At 39.9% G+C, this 17,637-nt stretch overlaps 1 protein-coding gene and 1 non-coding gene across 5 annotated transcripts in view; one reads left to right on the top strand and one right to left on the bottom strand.

Annotated features, from left to right (window-relative positions):
• Positions 1-75: 75 nt before the first annotated feature.
• trim3b (tripartite motif containing 3b) overlaps positions 76-17,637 on the top strand; it is a 38,255-nt gene continuing 20,693 nt past the window's right edge. For 2 of the 4 annotated variants that reach the window (XM_088088263.1, XM_088088262.1), the window contains exon 1: positions 5,800-5,996. The gene's annotated coding sequence lies outside the window, so the exon portion shown is untranslated. Of the gene's footprint in view, positions 291-1,424; positions 1,573-2,235; positions 2,338-5,799; positions 5,997-15,409; positions 15,567-17,637 lie in introns of those variants that run through there. The other 2 variants (XM_042499181.2, XM_042499180.2) reach the window with 2 other exon arrangements.
• On the bottom strand, positions 1,458-1,529 carry trnaw-cca (transfer RNA tryptophan (anticodon CCA)). The gene has a single exon. It is a non-coding gene; the product is annotated as a tRNA-Trp (tRNA).

Here is a 17,637-nt window from a genome sequence, read left to right as displayed (position 1 = left end):
ATGAGAAACGCGTGAATAGAGAAGAGAAAAGAGGTGGGGTGGAGGGGGGGTAAACTTGGACCGTGTGAGAGAGGGAGGGAGACGTGCAAGTTGTGTTGTGAGAAAGCATTTATGCAGAGAAGAGCATGTAAGGGGAGAGAGGAAGCCAGTATCTTAAAGACAGAGAAAACACGAAAGGGAAATGCACAGAAACAAGAAGGTCAACAGGACTGACAGCTGAAAGGAAGAGCATGTATAGTGACAATCCTGGACACTTTTTAAATGTGGGAACTGGCAACTGGACCAAAAAGGTAGATTCATGCTGAACATGTTTTTGAAGATGCACAACAAATCAGCTGATATGTTGTCAAGAACAAACATTGCTCTGAGTGGAATATTTCTCTGTTTTTATTGTGTAAGCCTAAAACAGTAAGCACTGAAGCAAACTGGCTAGCAGAAAGAGTGTTTTAAAGAAATTCTATTCCCTGCTCTTTGGTAACATGACAGAAGATCACACTGTGTGGGAACTTAATCCACCACAGCAGCAGCTATGGGCATTAAACTGTTTACAAATGTTATAATCTGATTTGAGGTTGGAAAGGAAAACTGATGAATTCACTCGTGATGCACTGAGAATTGTTTCCAGTGTTGCGTTTTAAATCACATTTTTAGGTTTGCAGCTGACACTGCATTAAAGCAGTGGTTCCCAACTGGTGGGTCATGGATCCATACTGAATTGACAACAAGTGACTTGTGAGAATGTGAAATTTGTAAAAATAAAAAAAAATAATAAAAAAAACACTGTTTTTGAAGTAACAGTGAATTTCCAGCACAGAGCTTTTATTTTGAAGTACCGTTAATGTTTGTTCTTGCAATACGCTTAATTTCTCTGTGTTCTGACCCTAATGTGTTGAAATTTTGTGAAACAAAGTTAAATTTGTGGTAGTTTATCTATTGTGTGGCCCTAAAGAGAAATCTTGACCCTGTGGCTGGACAAGTTGGGAACCACTGCATTAAAGCGTACCCCCTCTATACATGAATGTTGACCTGTTACTGTTGTGTGGTACAACAAAGTGTCAGCTACTTCTCAAACCTCCTGTCCAGCCTTGAGAAAAGAGGCCACTCTCTGTTTTTGATTGAAAGCCATTTCTAGACCCCTGTGCTTCTCATAAATGCAATGTATTTTTAAATGTTACCCCAACACAATTGATTTGAACTTACACAAATTGGGACTGACTGAACATGGGAAATCTATATTGGGTTTCACGAAATTGTCATTTTTAATGACTTGTGTGAAGTATAAGTCATGTATCACACTTGCCTACCTCTTAAGTCTTACAGCCCATTTATTAAAATGTTAGTTTTATTTTGAAAGCTCATGCAGCAAAGCATGGTCTGAATTAGAGGACAATTTCTGCATTATGTGCTTTTGTGTTCAATGACAGATAGTCCCCAGCTGTGCAGTTGTGATAAAGAATTGACCCCGACGTGATTTGAACACGCAACCTTCTGATCTGGAGTCAGACGCGCTACCGTTGCGCCACGAGGTCATTTGTTATCTAAACTGGAACACCTGATCATTCCGGCACGGTGGTATGTATTTGAGTCCATTCCGGTGTGTTATTTTGGATATTTGCGCCGATATCGTAAGGTTTTGCCTAAACATACACAATAATGCGCATCTCAGCTGCTGCATAAAGTCTAAGTCGATGGATAGTGTTTTTCGCACGGCAGTTATGTAATTTGGCTTTTAGGCATGCACCATATTGAGTGCGTCTCCCAATTTTCAGGCAAAAGGTGAGATCACAGCATTACTACACACTGCACACAATATTTTATATGCATGATATTGAAGTCTACGTGTCCCTCAAGCTCCAGCCAGTAATGTGGTCCCCAGTCAATCACTAGATGGTGCAATTCAACAGAGGTGAGTTGCTTTCTGTTGTGGCACATCCGCATACATCCAGCACAGAGCCATGCACAAAAATATAGCTGCTACTCCCAAATATTTAATCAGTATGTATTTAAATATAATATTAAAAAATAATATTTAAACATGAAGTAATGTGTTTTCATTTTGTACTTAAATAATGCAATTTACAAATAATCCAACTATACAATCCAAAAAGAATTAGATATAAATTAATTTGCAGTAATAAAGAAAAACAAAAAGCAACCTCCAAAATCCTTGTGTGTTTCTTGTAGTGTTGTATGTACTTTTTTGTATTCAGATGCTTTCATGTCTGTTATTTTCAGCTGTTTTCTGCACAGGAGGTCAAGAGGAGCATCTGGAGAATCTAGGACACTTAACCAGCCAACCTTCATTGGTGACCAGACTGTTCATAGCAGAATGGATGGGTGAGTGAACACAAAAGATGTAAAATATGTTTGCACACATTTTGCATTGTCTGTTTGACAATGGCCATAAAAAGGTAACCTTAACTTAGCTTACAATATTCCTTAGTTCTCTCACAGGGTTTGTTATCATCAACAAAACCGTAATTATTTTCACCTTAAAATAGGGTGCTGATAATAATGTCCTTCTTGCTTCAGCTGTAGCCGCTCTGATTAGGATGCATGCTGTTTTCTGTCTACACTGATGAGATGGGCTTAAACGTCAGGGAGTTGGAGCAGCACAGGATGCATTGATTAGCTGGGTAAATGTCATATTGTTGCCAGCAAGGTTAATGGATGGAGATGGCTGTCAATAGTTAAGTCTTTTCCATTCAGGTTTTTTTTGTGTGGGGTTCTGTATGTCTTGCTTTCTCTTTTGCAGGAGGCAATCTAATTAAGTTTACAGGGGTCAGACTGTAATGTTTGTGGTTTATCATCTGGGGTTGGTTTGGTCAAGTCAGTTGTTTAAGTTCATAGAGGTTTGGCAGTAACGTTTTAACTGAGCAGGATGATGTGTGTGCCTGTCAGTGCTTTTGTGTTTTAACTGGAAAACACAAGAAAGACCAGATTTAACAAGAACATGGCGTTGCAAAAAAAAAAAAGAAGTGTGCTTGTGGTTTTTATTGAGCTTGTGACCACAATCTGTGTGTATTTAGCGTCTCATTTTAAATTAGTCACAGTTCTCATTCTTGCTTTTTGGAAACAGAATAAGAAGTCTAATATATCCAGCTTACACATACACACCTCACTGCTGTGGCAGCCAAAGCTTCACTGCTGCTTGATTCTCAGGCTACTCTCCCACAACTAATACCCATCTGACCACATTCACAAGGGTTTAGCTGGATTTTAAAACCCATCTTAGACATGATCTAGCACTCAGCTGAACGTCCGCTGTCTTACAGCTACTGAGAGATTTTTGAGTGGAGATTTTGTGACAGAAACCAACCTGTCACTGCCATCATATTTGAGAGGGTAAACCATTTACATCACTCTTAAAGAATAGAAGTTAACATAAATTCTTGCTCCTGAGCATGAGGACTGGGACCTCTGTAGTTAACCCTTTGAAAAATGGAGTAACATCACTTTTCTTGTGCTGCTTTCAGACTCCTTTCAGAAGACTGAGCAAACAAGTGCAGTTTTTTTTTCAGACACGTGGGGGGGAAAGAGTGAGCAGCTTTGTAAGAAAGATTCTACAAATTTCAAGAAATTAGTAATTTTGGAAAATTATTTTTGGAAAAAATGAATATTCACAATTATGTAAAAAAATTCCAGGTCATTTCTTTGTTGTTGTTTAACTTTTCTGTTCTTCTTTTTAATTTAATTTAATTTTTAAATTTTTAATTTTTATTTATTTATTTATTTTCTTGTACTTTTTCCTAATTTCTTGCTATTTTTTGGAATCATATTCTCTTTTATTGCTCATTGTCCTCTTCTCATGTTTTTTAAAGGTATCAAGCTGTTTTCATATGTTTCAAGGACCATGCCTGTGTATTTGTATTAGTACATCAGTAACCTGTAAGTTATCTACTTCACATTGCAGCTTAACATTTTCCCAAACCATGCCAGACATTTTTAACTACCCACCCCCGAGATCCACATATTTTTTCCATTTTAGGTCAGGGTAACAGTCAACATGTGCAGACTTTCTTAAACAAATAAACAATCACAGTAAACATTTACCTTCTTTGAGTCTATAAATGTCAAAGTACATTTAAAGTTTTTATGCAAGACTATTTTTCTACAGTCAGTCAGTTTTAAATTTTTGGTGAAAGAATGCAATGACGTGCAGTTAATTCTCAAATCCTTGTCATAAAATGTGTCAAAATCACTGCGCTAAATGTTCACTTAGATGGATTCCTTACCTCTGGAGTCTGCCAGTTAGTTTGTCTATTTATGAATACACTGATTTCATTTTTTTCTATAGTAATATAGCTAAATTCGTATATATTTTGTAGAGAAAAGCCAGCTGCTAGTGCTGATGTGGAGTTTTCAAACAATATCTCACAGATTTAACATTTATGTTTATAGATCGTGAAAAAATTGTCTGAGAGACATTTTTAAAACTCTTTCTATTTTCACAATATTTGATATGAACTGAAACTGCCTGGAGGTTAATCTGAGAATGGTATGTTTTGGGATATGGCCAACAGAATCACCAGTATAGTATAAATATATTTAATAACCACCTATTACCATTACATCACTGTTTTCAGCTCCAGCTGTCATATTATAATATTGCCCACAGTCCACATTCAAATGCAGACCATGTACACTTAACATGGGCTGTAATCACAATAAAGAAGCATGTTAGGATACGTCTGTACACCATCAGTGGAATACACCTTTTTATTTAAACTGATATAACAGGGTTTTTTTTTTTTTTGCTTTACACATGCATGTTAAAATATATTAGATGATACATTTTCGTGACAAATCCTCTTACAGTATTTGGGCTGTTTCTCTCATGTCGAAAAATAGTTGTCTGCATGCTGAGTCAAAAGCTTGTCTATACCTGGAGGGTTTTCTAAACCTGCACAGAGACCAGCTTTTATGATTTGCTGGCCAGGGATGAGAAGCTAACTGGACTGTTTCAGAGAGAGAGTGAGCAGCCATCTGCGTGTTCTGCTGCACTGGATGCAGTCTCCATGGCAACATGGTGCTCCCGCAGCAAAAATCCTGGGAAGATGGTTTGGTCCCCACCCCCTTGCGCATGCACATAGGCACACTTGCAAGGAGGACGGTGCTCATGCCTCCGCTGGCCATACACACAGATATTACAAACCCTACAATCACAATTACCCTGTCCGTACAATTGACTGTTACATATTTTGCATTGTGTTTTGTCTAGTGACCCCAGCTATAAAAGACAGGCACACTAAAAAACACTATTGGTTGTCCTTGGGTAGAAGTTAAACCCTGTGTCCCAAAACACCCTTTTAGTTTCTTGATTAATTCGCTCACTTTTTCTTCCTCATTGCATCTCCCTTTTAGGCTAAGCTACACATTTATCTGCACATCCATCAGTTATTGTTCCCAGCAGCATTTGGTGATTTATCCCTCTTATTCCTCCTACCTTGCACCTACATTCTGTGTGTGTAAGGAAGAGAGAAAGAGTGATATTTCTGTTTGTCACACTGACTCTCTTATTCTCTCATATGAAGCATTAGCCAATTTTCTCATTTTCCTTACACATGCAATCCCAAAAAAAAGAGAGACAGTAGAGGTAACAGGGAGTGAGGACAGAAATTAAAAAAAATTCTGTCTCTTTGTTGCCATCTCTCCTTCACTCTGCTCATCTCTTCCACCATTGGTCAATCCAGCCCCCTCCCATTTTCACTCCAGCCAGTCAGCTCGTACAATCTCTCTGCATCTCTTGCCTCCTAAGAGCCGCTCTCTGTCTCTCTCTCTCTCTCAGTCTCTTTCCCTCCCGCCAGCTCACACATACATGTGTTAAGGCCAGATCCTGATCATACCGCACATACACACCCTTTTCCTGCCTCCCTATCTGTGTGAGGTGCTTTTTTGCTTTGGGATGATGGGTTTTGTGGAAGGATATCGCTCCCTGTGGAGGAGAGCGCGCTGAAACTTCCTTGTACCTCTCCATCATCTGTCAGGAACCTGCTGTAAGTAAATCTTTCATGCCATCCCCACTGTGTGTCATTCTTTCATCCTCCGCTATTTTCCATCTCACAGTCTTCTCCCCTTGTCAGAGGGTGCAAGCGTTTTCCCTCCTATCACGTCTCCTCTCTCCACTCCATCCCCTCCCTCCCTCCCACTGGTGGAAGCATACACCCAATGTTGTCTGTATGCAAACTAATGCCGCAGGACATTTGCTGGCCTGTGATGGGTTTGCATGGTGCAGCATAACCTGAAAATATCTACCTGCTTGTGTTTGTGAGACACCCCCTGAGAGGCTGACCTGACTAATTATAGATGAGTGGGCAGACAGACTGCAGTTAGCTACGCTGAATTTGGGGTTTCGTGATATTTTGGAGTGAATGCAGATTAGGGTGCGCTCTTAAGTGATGATTTTTTTTTAAAGCTTGTACTGTAAGCATTGAGTATGTATTAAGTGAGATGAGAGCTTGTTGACATGAAATAAAAAAACAACCTTTTTTGAGAGAGCATCGTATTTTGTGCAAATTGATATGATGATATAAAATAATGCAAAAAATTAGTAAAAAGTTAAAAGGAAATTACTGGAAAACAAGCAACAAAAAGAAAAGTAAAAACGAAAACAAACAAGAAAATGACCTGAAAAAGGACAGAAAATATGTTTAGAAAATATGTTTTTGTTTCTTTAACATAACTTTAAACATATAATTATAATGAATTTAAATACTGTTTTCTGGACATTTTTTCCATTGTTTTCTGATAATTTCCAGGTCTTTTTCTTCATTACTTTTAACTAGTTTCTTGCAATTTGTGTGACTTTTTTTGTGAAGTTGGTCACAACATTTTTCCCCACGTTTTTGAAAGAAATCAAACCAATTTGTTCAGGTTTCAAAGGGTTAAACAGGTTCAGAGAGGCATCAGAAGTCAGTACAAGAAAACTGAAAACTGTAAAAGGTTAATCTAACAATACAGTTGATGATGTTGTCAACAGAACCTTACTTTGTCCTTAAGCATATGATTTGAATAGCACTCCAACATGACAAAACAATGAGTGACTCACAACAGAAGTATGCACTCCTGCACATGTGTGTGCAGGCAGGCTGGGATATTGAATATTTTTAAAAAGGTTGAAATAGTGATCCAGGGGCACCTCTGGTCGCTGTGGGGGTAAGTGGAGACTGGAATGTCCAGCTGGCATGGGAGGAATGTCACCAGAGCTGCATAGGACGGGTGAGAGTCAGACGAGGAGACATGTAGACTTAACCACCCACGGAAAGAATAACTGACTGACTGGTTGTCAATACTGTAACTGCTAGATTTCTGCCTCATTGGTGAGTGTCACCTCTCAGGCTTGTTTCTGTTAAGGTGTTGCTCTTGTCATTGTCAGAGATGTCACTATGCTTGGATTATCTGCTCACTTGATAACCATGCTGAATCAGGTATCCACAAACAAACAATTTGGTGTTTAATTTACAATTTTAGTTCAATTAAAAACTTAATGAGTGATAAGAGGGTACTTTACAATGGCATATAGTACAGTCACAAATGATGTGACAAATTAATAACGGTAATCGTTGCAGTTGTAACCTGTGTGTTTGTGTGTGTGAAGGTGTGCCACTCTCTTCGTCGTCCGCTCAGACTCCTTCAGCTCTGAGGTGATCGTGTTGCCATGGGTAACAGCAACAGAATCCCTGCTCCACTCTGCATGGTCAAGCAAGTTTATGTATTATTTTTTATGCTGCTTTAGGGGGGGAAAGGTGTTCATGTCAAAGCTGCACTTTGGTGCAGTGCCAAACAGCTCAAACTCATTAATTTTAAGTTTTAAATGTGTTAAGTGTGAAGAAGAGAAAGTCTTAGTAAAGCTAGAGGAGTTCCTTTGAGAGCTTCAGTTGGGAATTTTGAGAGTCTGTTCAGGTTAATTGTAATTACCCTCTGCTGTAGATGCGCTAATGCTGATATGGCTTAAACGCCTTTTTAATTTTTTTCAATTTTTATAGATTTTTTTCCATGTCATGCTAGACTCAGATATCACATCACTCAGTTTGTTAACTGAGTTACACATGCCAAATGTCTGAATATGCATAGATGTACGCATATGCATGGTTTTCAATGTGTGGAATAAATATGTCAGTGCACATTTGCTTTGGTGGTGGGCTTTCAGGTTTTCCAAAGCATATTTAGCCATATTTATTACTTTGTATTATGGGGGGGGGGCTTAGTGACTGAGCTGAGAGATGCAGTCATGTCATGTTGGATATATTTAGATAGATCCCTCAGGGAGGCTCAGTAATAGCACAAGCCATATTGTGCCATTTCTTGAGCATTCCATAAAACATCAGGAATATAAACACTCTTGTTTTACGGTTTGGTCCATTTCTAAATTCACTTAAAAAATTCATGTGAGTGAAAATGCTTAAGAGACCAATTTTACGGTTACTATAAATCTCAATTCACTGGAAAGGTTATAGCATGCTTCATTTTCTTACTTTAACCAGCTTTTGACTGTGCTCCTCTCATGTATTTTTTTCATATTAGTGCTTCAGAAGAATTCTAATTTGCATGAAATTGACATTTTTTGGTCATTTTGACACCACACACTCCTTGATCAAAGTGACAACTGCCTATTTTCCATAGGCTTGCAATTCTGACTTCTGTTGTAATAGTATTGTGAATCTGATGTTCCAGTTCATTGTAAGCTATAATCCTAAAGTGCAAAGAAGATATTTAGCATACTAACTGGCATTTTATATCACTGTCGTATCCCTATCTGTGACAGGAGAGCAATAAAGCTATGTTTTTACATAACACAACTGAAGGATACATTGGTTGCACTCGCTGATCTGGTAAAAGAGTGCACGATTGATGTTCCTGTGTCCACTGTCTTGATAGTAATCGTCGAAGCAGTCATGTGTTGGTTCATTACTTCTTGAAGGACACACACTCGCTCTCATATGCACTGTGTGCATGTCAAGCAGGCCTGTTTAGTCAATATTTGCACTGAATGCCTCTGATTGTATGAAAAAGTGACAGCCTTGAAACTGGATTCTCCTTACTGTATACCACTCTTTCCTAAGAATACAAATAAGAGTCTGTGACAGTAAAACAAATAGCTTGATGTCAGATTAAAAATAAATATAAATCCTGCCACCATTCTGTAAGGCGTAAGCAACAGATTTGACATATGAAGCCCTTTAACTGAATTCTGTTGGTATCTGTTTGGCAGAAATCCTGATTTGTTTTCTGTGTGTTCATCTTTTTTTTCTGTTGACCTGCTTCTGTGCAACCATAGTTGTGTACACCTGCGTGTGTCTGTGTGTATTCACGTGTGCTTGCGTGCTGCTCGTGTGAGCCCGTGTGTTAATATGTTGATACAGGCGGTTCCTGTGACACATTCCTGCCCAGCTTGGCTCAGATCAGGCGAGCTGATAATTTTAGCAACGCTTATGTCAGTCAGTCAGTCCCACTGTGTGTGGACAGCAGAGGGAAGGTACCGCTCCTCAACATTTTGTCATCCACAACATCATCCTTGCCAGAGGGACCATGCATGATAAATGTGTGTGTTGTAACGTGTTAGTCAGCAGACAAGCATCCCCTTTTTCTGCCTGCTGTCATAGCAGCAATCTGGTGTTTCAAGTAGACTGAGACAAGCAGCGTTGAATTTGGCATCACAAATGTGCGGTCAGTATGTGATTTCTTTAGATAGAAGGAGCACTTTTGGTCTACAATCCAATACAACACAGTCCTGCAGAAAGCGCTACCTTTGTCCAGATGGCGTCAGAGAGTTTTGTGGTCATTTTGATGCCTTGTCCATTTAGATTGCATTATAGTAGGAGTTTCTGTTATTTTGTCCACCAGGAGTGCATTTCTGGCCACACTTCTAGTCCTCCTGGATCATAAATCCGTAGACCTATCAGCATGACAAACAAATTATGGAATTTCTAATCCCCTTAAGTAAATGAATTTGCACCGTATTTAGGACTCAAAGCCGTAATGCACATTTATGTTTCAATGGCAGGGTTGTTTCAGTGTGAAGGGCATGTGAACAAAACACCCATGTGCCTTTATTCTTCTGTTGTGATGGGTGTTCTGGATATTTGGATCTTCATAAATCACAGTTTTTATCTTTTTCTTCCACAAAAGCTCCCAGATGATGACAAACATCTAAACTCCTACATACCTGTATAAACAATCACATAAGACATGGATGGTCTGTCAAACTACCTGAACCATCACCATGGTGTTAGCTCTGTCTCGCCGTGTGACATGGAAATAGCTGTTTATGTTAATATATGTTTAGCTCAGGGCGTCTATTCCCTTAGTTATTTAAAGAAACAAATTATTTCAGGATCAGCTCCTCTACCCCGTGGCACATGCTCCTCTTTCACTGAAATAATTCTCTCTGCTGGGAGAGAGGGAGAGGGTTTGCTAAGATTAGTAAGAGGGTTAAGAATCTATGCATCCTGTAATATTCTCTGTGTATTTGACTTGAAAATGTTTAAAAATTTGAAATATAAAAAGTAAGCTGTTTATTTTGTATGCTTGCTGTTGTTGTGCAGGCTTTACATGCTAATTCTGTTGATGTTTAGTGTTAAACACATGCAGGAATAATGAATGTTAAGTGGTGTGTTTGGTATTCATTATTCAGTACAAATAAGAGTAGAAAAAAGAGATTGCCCTTTTTCCCAAATTTGGTCCCATACCCCAAGGTTGTGACAATTTGAGAGTAGGCACAGAAGGTATAAAGGAGGCTGTGTTTTCCTATCTGAACTGCTCGTATATCAGTTTCTCAGGGCTCAGCAGAGTTGAGCTGCTGTTCTGATGTCTGCCTTGATGTTATTCGTGTCAAGAATCTCTTGATGAAGTTCTGTTTGCAGCAGAGCCAGTATGAGGCGAGATAAAATGGTTTCATGACTGCAGTGCTCACAGATTGTGGTTTATTTCAGAGCTGCAAGAAACTGAAATGTCAGTACTTGACTCAGTTATTTCTCTTTTGTAAAACATTTTAATTTTTTGCTTTATGCTACATTTAGGCTATAGCTGCTTATTACTTGTATTGCATTTGTACTTAACTTGAGTCTTTTCTGTTCATGCTACCTTATACTTTACTCAACAACATCCCTTATTGTGCTTTTTACTTCAATACATTAATGTGACCGCTTTAGTTATTTTCCATTTGCTACATATGAAGAGATTCTACAACCTTACCCTTAGCTGCCACTGAATCGTCCAGACTAAACCTTTAAGTGTATTTTCCTGATAATACTTATATACTCTAAATTAAATAACATTTTTAACTTGTGTGATACCTTTGCTTGAGTAAATTATCTAAATACTTCCTTTACAACTGTAGGTTTTATGTGCAAAATATGCTTAACTCATTCAATGAGAGGAAAAGGATAAAAACAAGAACATTTTAGGATTTTGCAGAAATATGTTATTTTCATACTTTAACTACTTCAAGAACATGAGTGATTACTCCTCCACTAGTCTGTTTTGTATTGCTGTAAAGTAAAGGATATTTTTGTGAAGTGGAGCACTCAGCACGCAATTTACACTCACACACCTGCCTTCCCTGAGGCCAGCGGTGGTGTAAAGACAACTGGGTAGCTGCCATGGCATTGAAAGGAAGCATCAGTATTTTCTTTTCAACCCATCAATCAATCGATGCTTGGTATGCACGACAGACGTGAATGTTTACTATGGGCTGTTAATGTCAAGCCTCATTCTTACAATAGAATGTGCGTAGTCTCAAATGTCTACAAAGCCATGCACATGCTAATAATTCCTTTATGAATCTTGATTTTTCATTAACTTACATATAATCAAACATGCTGGCAACCATCGTACTATTGGTATGTTAATGCTATAGTACACACACATGAAGGAGTGACAGCGTGCACAATAAATCTCTGATCTCATGTAAATGTTTGTGCAGCCCTCTTGAGTGTTTCTGAGTCATTACTATGCTGGTCATCTGAGGATCCCTGCGCTTTTTTGCAGTGTGTGTGCAGCTTGGAGCACGTGCCTGCCAGTGGTGTGAAGGGGATGAGAACTGATAGCTCTATATATAGAAGTATATGTATGTGGAGGCTTAAGGCTGGACTGTGCAGAAGAATGGAGGCTTGCAGAGCATACTAGCAAAGGTTACAGAGATGGTCCATTCACACCATCTATTATCTCTGGGTGTGTGTTCATGTGCTGCTGTCTTTGTGAGGACCAAATTAAGGTTCAATCCCATTGAGTGAGGTGTGTGTGTATGTGACTGGTGTAATTTGAGCAGCTATGGAGGAAAAAGGGAGGTGGGATATAGTATGACTGAGCTGCCTGTGTGTGTGTGTGTGTGTGTGTGTGTGTGTGTGTGTGTGTGTGTGTGTGTGTGTGTGTGTGTGTGTGTGTGTGTGTGTGTGTGTGTGTGTGTGTGTGTATGTGTGAGTGAGTGCATGCGTGCGTGTGTGCGTGTGTGCGAGAGAGGGATAGTGTCAGGCCTGGATCTCCAATACTGTCGAGGTTGCCCCGAGATATCAGGATCGTGCTCTATTATATAAGAATCTTCTCGTTATGCAATGTGTGTGTGAATGTACTTATATACAGTATCTGTGTCCCCTCTTCCTCCTCCTCGTCATCATTTTTCCTTTTCATCTTTTTTTTAAGTCCTTTCCTCTTCCTCCTCCTCCACATCTTCCTGAGTTTACTTTTTCTAAACATTTTAGTAGTGAGGTTTGAGAATGCGGCAGGCAGAGGGAGTAGGAAACCACAACAACGTGTATGGAGAGCACACGAAACACAAGATCAAGCAAAAAATAACAAGGCATAAGTGTGCAGCGCTGACTGTGGGCACATTATTGACTGAAAATAAGCACTTGTGTTACTTGATCTCGCATACACAGAACCTTTCTTGTCACTACTTTTTGTGTGATTTCCACAAGGTGCAGAATACAGAAACACCAAACAACAAAAGAGATAGGTGATTCTGTGGGAATGCAGTTAGTTTTTTTTTTGCCTGGGTGTACATTTGCTTGTTGAAAAACATCACTATCATCACTGTCACTGTTCCGCCTCTTACCAACCCTGAGGCAGAACGGTTACTTTTGGTTGTTGATATTGCACAAGCCACAGAGTTAACTGCTGCAGTGGGTTTGTTTTTCCCTTTAAGCTCACAGTTAAGTTTCTCTCAAAGTTTTAACCTTCTATGAACTGTTTATATCTACATAGGGAGTAGGTCCTCTTCTGGGGAGATCATCATGTTGGATCACCATGTTAGTACAGTGGCTCAGAATGAACAAGCCATTACTGGCTCTAGATAGCGCCATTCATGTTTTTGCATAGCCCACCATAGTAAGCAGCCCTTCCACAGTGAGAGGGTTGGACAAACACTGATTTGTGATATAAAACTGCCTTTTTCAATGTTTTTACTGATTTGTACTGAGTACTGTTGCAGTTGGGGAGGAGCACACATGTGAGCCAGGCCAGCAGCCCATCTCCAACATGCCAAACAGTGTCAGAAACACTGAATTGTGACGCAAAACTGCTTTATTTAGTGTTTTTACCAGAAAAAAAAATCCCACAGGATAGCACTTAAAAACATCACTAAAAACATTAATTTCTAAAGTGGTACTCGGTAGAAACAGCAAACAATACTTAAAAACATTCATATCATTGCAAACAATTAAATTACATCATAAACCTACTCATCCCCTTGCAACTCCATGTCCGTGGTTCAAATTACCTCCCTCAAAGGTGAACCATCAACTCTCCCCCCAAATCCTCCTTAACCTTTGTTTTAAATATCGCCTTTGTCTAGCTTTGTGTAACATGCAGGGGCACATAGGGAGATCCCAGTGTATAACACTTATGAGAGAACTGTATGCACAGAAAGGTAATAGTGAGTTTTACATAACATCATGTGTACTAGCTTCAGGAGACTCATTGAGGGTGCCACTGGTGGTTTATCTTCCTCTCGTTTAATAACTGCAGGAGCCGTATATTCTGATAAAACTGTCGTTTCAGCAGAAAGCTCAGCAGCAAACCAATAATGCTGTGGAGTGCTCACTGCAGGGATGACAACAGGCTTTTTCAAAGGGGCTGCCCACGCTGGAGTGCTGCATTTGGTATATTAGTCGTGTCAGAGACCCATTGTCTAATTACTTGGTGTGGAGCATGAGAACAAGACATCCTATTAGATCGTTCTATCCAGCAGCAAAATGTTTGTGGGAGTTGTTTTAGTTTTGAAAGAATGAGCATCAGATCTACTATCAAGTTGAGTGAGCATTGTAGCAAAAACTTGTAAAAACAGCGTCACAATAGCGTGTATGGGTGAGTGAACAATATTTGCTGCAGACAGGTACTGATATGTCATTTTCTGAGTGATATTTTCATCCTCTTATCCTTCACTTCCTGTTAAACCCACCACAGCAGTCTGGCTTGTGAGTTTAGAACGATGGGATTTTGGAAAGGTGTGCGTGGGCGTGTAGAGCCGGAAACGAGGGAGGAGAGACGAGTGGACTCAATCCGCGCAGATTAATGGTAGATTGATGTTTTGTCAGAGATTCATCACCCCTCGCTCCAGATTAAACTCTGACCACTTCAAAAGGACGGGGCGTTTAAGGGATTGGGTGCAACATTTATCCTGTTGCAAGATATTTTACTTGAAATTTAAAAATGATAATCCCCTTTTCAGTGTTAAGGGTCTTTTCTTAATCCCTACATATGTGTAATTTGATACGATGATGCTGGGCGGAGAGGCATATGTTCCAAATTCTTATTTTAAGTGTTTTTAAAGGTGAAATCATGAATTATATAACTCTGTGTTTTGCTTGGCTGCTGCTACTGCTGTGTGTGTGTGTGTGTGTGTGTGTGTGTGTGTGTGTGTGTGTGTGTGTGTGTGTGTGTGTGTGTGTGTGTGTGTGTGTGTGTGTGTGTGCGTGCGTGCGTGCATGCATACTTGGCTGGCTGAGTATGACGTATTTCTTCATAACTGTAACTGGAGGCCAGATGATCCAAATGTTTACATGTTCGTCACCGGTCAGCTACTATTTCTGTTGGTTATAAAGCTGCATTCAACAGCCTAACCTGCCTCTGTGTCACATCGTCATAGTTTTGAGTCTGCATATTTCACAAAAGACACAATTATTCAGCATCTTACCACTTTAAATGCAACATGTTCCTGTTTTTTTTTCTATCCAGCCTTGACAGTTGTTCTTTTCTTCTTGTCTGTTTAAATCTTTGCTTCTCACTCCCTCTGGCCAACACGAATTGTTGGCCTATGATGCAATCCATCGTCTCTGCTAGTTTAACTTTCCCAGCCAATCAGAGCGAGGCAGTAGGAGGGTATCCAGTCAGCTCACGCTTGTAAACAGCACTGACAGTAGGAGGGACTTTAAATTTTCAGTCCCACCCTCTGTTGTCATCCCTGTTCAGCCTTTTCCAGTGTGTGTGGTGGAAAAGGGAAAAGCAAGAGAAGGAAAAGGGAAAAGGAAGAGTGGTCAGCGGGGCCGATGGGGGAGGTGGGCGTGTGCTGGTTCTTCATTGTTAACACAAAGCTACTATGGAGCCTTCTAGACTGCTCCACACTACTGACAGTAGGTAGACTTTCTGTCAACCCTGTGTGTGTGTGTGTGTTTGGTCTCATGTACATGCATGTGTGTATGTATAACTTTACAGTATGAGCTCAGCTGCTACCAGAGAGGAGTGTGTGCCTTCGTGTGTTTGTCCAAGCTGTCAGCACACATTCATTTCTGGCGTACAGGTGCTTGACAGTGAGCAGACGCACTGATACTTTTACTGTTCTCACTCTTTTCTTTATTACACCGCCTGCCTCTTTTCCTGTCCTCTCGATGAACTGGGAAGAAGTCATTTAATTTCCTGTCTTCCTTTTTTTCATTTACACATGTGTTTTTTGAGAGACACACATGAGCTGTGGGGATCCTATTGTAACAGTTAAGCAACAGCGGAGGTTTCAGTGCTGAAATGAGACAAAGAAAACTGTTACTTTTGTATTCCGTAAAGCCAGCAGTGAATAGACTCATTGTGTGTTAACTCTGCGGGTGTTAGCTTGTTGTCACACACAAACATGCAGCAAACACACACGCACACAAACAAACAATTAGTTACACACGCAAAAGCTGTAATCCTGAGAGTTTGGGGAATTAGTGAGGCTAAGGTCACCGGCAACATTACTGCTCTCAGTGCTGCTCATATAATGGCCAGGAGAATGATAACACATTTCATTTTGATGGAATTAGTTGACAGCTCTCTGCAGGATGTGTCCTCTCATGCATCATATTTTTGAAGCTTCCTGCAGTCCTGCCTGGGCTTGGCTTTATCCCACCCTGCTGTCTTTAACTGCAGAGCCTTCAATCTGCACGTCTTCACTCAGTTTTTTGAAGTTCCCAAGCCTTTCAGTTAACTGGTCATGGTTACTTTAGAGCATCAAATCTAAGCATCGTGGCCTACTTTGGAGTTTAAGTGGGCATGAATAAAGTTAGGACCGTATCAAAGCACAGTCTGCTGAATGCACATCATGTGTGCATGCATGCACAATTGTTATGTTTCTCTGTTTATGCACCATGTATAAATTTTAGATTTCCATTAACTTCATATGACAAAAGCTTTGTAAAAGAACCCTCCCTGTCATGTATCAGCTGAACTGTAAATTCAAAAGAAACTTTCTGCTTGTATATTCGTTGTGACTGACTGAACAGATGGTTTTGGCATTTGTGCTTTTTTCATCCAGTGTTTGGCGACAGAATTCTTATTTGGGATTTATTGAGCTCCAGATTCTCCATTGCTCTGCCCAGTAAAGCTGTGTTTTAAATCCAACAGTAAACAAATAGACACTGGCCGCTTCACTCTCGAGCAGTCCCTCTGTCTTATTTTAGTTTCACTGTCATTGCCTCCTCACCTACCCACTAATATATGTGTCTAAATTTAGATACGTCATTACAGAAGATATTAGTATCAGTGTGTTCTTTGCACAGAGAGAGAATGACAGAGAAGTGTGAGAACTGTACGCAAGTAAATTGTACATCCTCTGTTTTAACCCTCTTTAATTCTATGTTCTATTGGAGAGATTCAAGCCTCTTTTCATCAGAGTCCAACAGAGACAACTGGATACTCTTGAAGTGCCGGTTTAAAGCACAGGAATTATAGAGAACAATGCATATTTAGGTTTGGACAAATCATAAGCTACTTAACTTACTTAATCATTTCTGTCAAAAACGCCCTGCCTGTCCCCAACCAGAGTGTGAATGTGACAAGTTGTTATCATGGTTGACAGCTTAAGAAGTAACCTTTTGCCCTCCCAGTCTACAGATTGTTTGTTGTTGGATCCTCTGTGAGTGTGTGTGTGTCCTGACAATAGGACATGAGCTAGATGGTACATAGGGGATTGAGTGCTGTATTAGATCCAGCAGTGACAGATGTGCAGACAGGGGGAGAGTCTGGTGGGGGAATGATGATTATGTGTGTGTGTGTGTGTGTGTGTGTGTGTGTGTGTGTGTGTGTGTGTGTGTGTGTGTGCATGCGTGTGTGTGTGTGTGTTTGTGTGTATGAAAGGGCATAGGTTTTATTTCAACATTGTGGGGGGCACATATGAAATGGGGACTCTGGGTGTCCTTTGCCAGAAAATACTGAATATGAAACGCTTTCTTT

The sequence above is a fragment of the Plectropomus leopardus genome, chromosome 15 (genome assembly GCF_026936395.1).
Source record: "Plectropomus leopardus strain MGB_pleo_1.0 chromosome 15, ASM2693639v1, whole genome shotgun sequence".
Classification (NCBI taxonomy): Eukaryota; Metazoa; Chordata; class Actinopteri; order Perciformes; family Serranidae; genus Plectropomus; species Plectropomus leopardus.
This window is presented reverse-complemented; position numbering and strand designations above follow the sequence as displayed.